The 5153-nt window shown below is 43.8% G+C and overlaps 1 long non-coding RNA gene across 1 annotated transcript; it reads right to left on the bottom strand.

Annotated features, from left to right (window-relative positions):
• Positions 1-389: 389 nt before the first annotated feature.
• On the bottom strand, positions 390-4588 carry LOC140407788 (uncharacterized). Its single transcript, XR_011939801.1, has 3 exons — positions 4454-4588; positions 1786-2002; positions 390-1713 (listed from the first exon to the last, which is right to left on the bottom strand). It is a non-coding gene; the product is annotated as an uncharacterized lncRNA (long non-coding RNA).
• Between the last annotated feature and the right edge of the window lie 565 nt (positions 4589-5153).

Raw genomic sequence — 5153 nt, 5'->3', positions numbered from 1 at the left:
CAGGGCCGCAATCGAACCTGGGTCCTCGGCACCATGAGGCTGCAGTGCTAACCACTGTGCCACCGGGGCGCCAAAAGGTAAACAATCTTATCTACAATTTCAAATCCATGTCCAACTGTTGCTCTTTTTAATGAGTGGAATACTATCCCACCAGCGTCACCAATAATGTTGCCAATCGGCACCAATAATGTTGCCAAATTAACTAGATATGGCAGTTATTAATGATAATATTGCTTTTCAGAGTCGCCAGGTATCAAATGATACCACCACAAAGTTTTACCAGATATCGATCAAAAACCAAACAACCAGTTAGTTAGTTCAAGTTCAATGATAGTTTATTTACAGACAAGAATTACTTCGACATGCAACATAAAACACTCCAAGCTAAATTACACCTAACACTACAACAACCTGTACTTAACTTCAGGCACCCGGCTTTATGCAGAGGAACAAGGCCTTTGTTCAGATATTGAGTGGCTGGGAGTGGAGAAGTGACTTTGTTTCTGCTGGGCTCATCTGTCTGGTAGTGGTCGTTGATCTTGAACTTGCTTCTGATCGTGGTGCTGCAATTGGTATCAGGCTTAGGCCGGGCCAAGAGAGTGCCGGTGCGGCGGGGCCAAAAGAGACTGAACACATGGCAGTGTCTCTTTTTATCCTTCGGGGGTTTCGCGCTATTTTGGGCGGTCCTTAGCTTTGGACCCAATAATTCGGCAGGCTTCGATTACTGCCTTCGATTTTAGCCAATAAAAGGGGCGGGTGCCTTGATGGCTTGATGGCGTGTCCTGAGCGGTCATTGACCTTGGCTGTTGGGCTTCCTGGGTGAAGGGAGTAGCGCCGATGAGTCTATATCTGTATCTGATACCTGAGTACAAGTCTTTTGTTCTGGGGAAATGGGCCATTAGAATGCAAATTGGCTGGGGGCTTCGATAGTGTCTGGTTATCTAATGGCCAATATACACTTAAGCTCTGAGTTCATCTGGATCCTGCATTGGCCATAATTCCCATGATTTTTTGCAAGTGGCCATACTTCCCTTTGTAAGTGGCCATGTTTCCCTTTGTAAGTGGCCATGTTTCCCTTTGTAAGTGGCCATGTTTCCCTTTGTAAGTGGCCATGTTTCCCTTTGTAAGTGGCCATGTTTCCCTTTGCAAGTGGCCATGTTTCCCTTTGCAAGTGGCCATGTTTCCCTTTGTAAGTGGCCATGTTTCCCTTTGTAAGTGGCCATGTTTCCCTTTGTAAGTGGCCATCCCAGATGCTACACAACATAAACATTTGAACTGTCAAAAACAGATGTAAATATTTGTATTGATGTAATAGGTGATTATCACTGAATTGATGAAAAGTACATTGCAAAAATAATTAATCTTGCCTTCGCATTAATCTTCCACACTTTTTTAAAGCTCTCCCTTTCAACTGTATGTACAGAATATGTTTCAAGTAGAAAAAATGTTCTCTTATAGCACAGAAGACTCTAATCTACTTCATCAAGATGTAGGGTGCAGGTATAATTCTCTGTTTCCAGCTGCGATACTAAATATTTTTGCACTAGGAGGAAGCTGAAAGAAGTAAAAATAGTTCCTTTAACAGCATATCACAAATGTTCTCTATTGCCTCAGCAGATAAACGTCCCACACGGTGATAGTGCTGAGCAATGAAGATTGGATTCCATGCTCTGTGCTCATTTAGTCACTTCAACCTGGGGTACATTCAGCATCCTGTGGATAGGGAAGATAGAGAAAATAAATGTAGTTCCTGGAACAAAACACCCTTACTTTGCATTTTTCTACCTTGTGAGATGATGGTTTGAGCTGTGGTGGTCAACTTTGTGTTAAACAATCGCCTGGCGTGGCTTAGGAGCCCATTCCGGCATGGCAATCTCTGCTGCATTTGCTACAGAGGAAGACAGTTGGCTGTGAAGGTGCAGGATTTGCTGGCTTCTCATTTCTCTGGGCCCCCATCTCGGCCAGCTGAAATTTCCATTTCAGTTTGTCTCTTCCAATGTTCCTGCAAACAGACAGCCACCAGAGATTACGGCCATTGGCAAATGCCTCCCAGACATCAGTAACAATGTTTGTCATCCTCATATCTCACTTGCAGGTGTCCTTTTAGCAGAGAAATGGACATGCAGCAGGTTGTGACTCAGTGGCTAGTCCACCGAACAGAACATATTTAGATATATGGCTGTCATCTATCTGGTGATCATGGCCGAGGCAGCACTAACGTCATTGGCTTAGCAATGACTGTATGCTAATGGGAATGGCATGTTCCAGGACCTCTGAGTTGCTGACCTTGTTCTGGTAAGCAATGCTGAGGCTACGCCTGAGACAGCCAAGGTGGAGGCTGTTCAGCCTGCTTAACATATGTTGTCACTGTAGAGGAGAGCACTGTGGACACAGGCTTGGTAGACTAGCAGCTGGTGCACTGAACAATTAAAAGGAGAAAACACTTGAGGGGGGAGCCTTTCCTACCAGAAGGAAATAATTGAAACTTGACCCAGGTTGCTTATGTGTTTTGGATGATTTCAATGACTGGAGACTAGAAACAATTGTGGGATGGAATAGAGAAAAGGAGAGTCGAAAAGAAGAGAGAAGAGGGGTTGACAGGAAGAATGAGGAAGAGGCAACAAAGAAGGACAAAGGGAAAGAGAGAGTGGTTGTGGGAGAATGTGATAAAGGAAGTGCAGAAGGGGTAACAGAGAGTAAGAAGTGGGTGGCAGGAAGAGTTGAGGATAGGAACAGAGAGCGATGTGAAGAGGAAGAGTGGGAAAAGGAGGAAGCAGTCAGGAACAATTAGGGGAAGAAAGGGTGAATCATAGACTAATAGAATCCCTACAATGCGGAAGGAGGCCTTTTGGCCCATCGAGTCTGCACTGACCCTCTGAAAGTGCACCCTTCTGAGGCCCAAGGCCCACTCCCCCACCCTATCCCCATAAGAAAGGGTAAAAGGGAGGACTTAGATAGAGAGAGGGAAATAGTGCCAATGGGGAGAGAGGAGAGAAGGAGAGGAAGAAAGAGTGGAAGGATTGGTAAGAGGAAATAAGTATCAATTACTAGGGGGCATAGGTTTAAGGTGAGAGGGGCAAGGTTTAGAGTAGATGTACGAGGCAAGTTTTTTACGCAGAGGGTAGTGGGTGCCTGGAACTCGCTACCGGAGGAGGTAGTGGAAGCAGGGACGATAGGGACATTTAAGGGGCATCTTGACAAATATATGAATAGGATGGGAATAGAAGGATACGGACCCAGGAAGTGTAGAAGATTGTAGTTTAGTCGGGCAGTATGGTCGGCGCGGGCTTGGAGGGCCGAAGGGCCTGTTCCTGTGCTGTACATTTCTTTGTTCTTTGTTCTTTGTTCTAGCATGGAGAGGAAAAAGGGCAAAGCAGAACATGAGGGTAAGAAGGAGAAAAAAAAGGGACATGGGGGAGGGTAGCAGGAAGGGACGGGGAAGGGGGACAGGAGAAAAAAGTGAGATTGGAATTTGGAGAGGGGTTAAGAAGGGGAGGAGTGGGAGAAAGAGACGAGGAGGAAAGAGAAAAGGGGAGCGGTGGCAAGGGAAAGAGAGTGGAAGAGTGGAGGAGCAAGTACAGAAAAATGGAGGATGAGGGAAGAGGAGAGATAAACAGAGACAACTGGAAAATTATCTAAAAGTACCACATAGCATATATTTCCTTAACCCCAATTTATTTACTGGGTGTTCTGAATGCATTATGCCATTGTGCCCAAAGTGGCCTGTCCTATGCCCCTTCCCAACGGAAAGATATGGAACTGCTAATTTGCATAAGAGCATGCCCAGGATAACTTATTGTAATAACCCTCACGAGGCCCATGGTGATGACCCAATTGATCTCCTCGTGGGGCTGTGGAATACAAGCTCCCGAGCTGATGGGCAGAAAGGTTAACAGAATTAACCCGTAAAAGCCAGCGGGGATTGGGACTGGCATGATCGGTAGTCCTGGTTGGGACCTATGTGCTGTACACAGTGTTGCGGCCTTTTCTTTTGGTTATAAATAAACCTTCATGTGAATCACTTTCTCAGACCTCCTGAGCTTTTACACTTACAAAATCATTTCTTGCCACGGTCGTGGGTGGTTGTCTAACTTTTTCACCTCTTACCCTGAATGTGGTCAAGACTAAAATGTAGACAGGAAATTCCAGGGCCAATATCTGGTTCTGAAGTTGACCTATTTAATAACACATTTTGGGATCTGTTTGATACTTTTGTGTGTTTTTTCAAAGCTAAAACATTTTTAGGGAGAAGCTGGAAACTATATAACTCTGAAGTTTCAATCCTTAAAATGTGTTGTATTCTGAAACTGTACAGAATGTTACATTAATAAGTTAATAGTCTACTCTTAATCTTGCTTATATGGTTAGTTACTTGTCAGCAATCTGTCAAAGAAGCAGTCAAATATTCCATACTTATTTCTGCAATAAATACAATATGGCCCAGGGGACTTACTATTTTATCATCTACTTTCCACTTTTAGCAAACGATATACATGCTTGTACTACCCATTGCCTTCCACGTGGCCTTGTCTGGGGATACATGATAATTATACACAGTTATGTAGCCCAACAATTGCAAAGAGCAATGATCCAGCTCATACACCTCAAATCTGTAGATAAAACACAAGCAAGCAGGTCAATTACAGTCATAGTGACATGCTGTGTCCATTTTCATTTTGTAACTGAATTTTGGTGTCAGCAAGCTACTCCATACAGACCGAATGCGTACACCTGCTATATTCTGAATGTACGTTACAGTTAATTGGTGTGCAGCAACTTAGAAAAATCAGGCCTCTTTAAATCACTTCAGTGCACTTGCTCATTGTCGGGATGAATGGATGCCGAGTAAAAGAAAGCACCAGTAGAGCTCATTTTACTGTTTAAGCCTACATTCTATGCTTCAAAAGACAACAGCACTCAATACAGCTCCATCTTGAAAGTCTTCCAGTACATAAAGAAAGCAAATTCTGCCTAACATACAATGTAGCAGTTCCTGGGAAAAATATCATTCAACTGGCTCCATTAATTGGTACAGCAATTGTTGCCACAATTAAAACAGATGCTTTGTTGCAGCAATAAGGTCCACAATTACTTAAGGACTGTACTTACACAAGAAAGTGGTGCTATCTTTCATCATCAATGAAACTATCAAA

Source organism: Scyliorhinus torazame, chromosome 2 (assembly GCF_047496885.1).
Source record: "Scyliorhinus torazame isolate Kashiwa2021f chromosome 2, sScyTor2.1, whole genome shotgun sequence".
NCBI lineage: Eukaryota > Metazoa > Chordata > Chondrichthyes > Carcharhiniformes > Scyliorhinidae > Scyliorhinus > Scyliorhinus torazame.
Note: the sequence above shows the minus strand (reverse complement) of the source record. Positions and strands in the feature narration are given on the sequence as shown.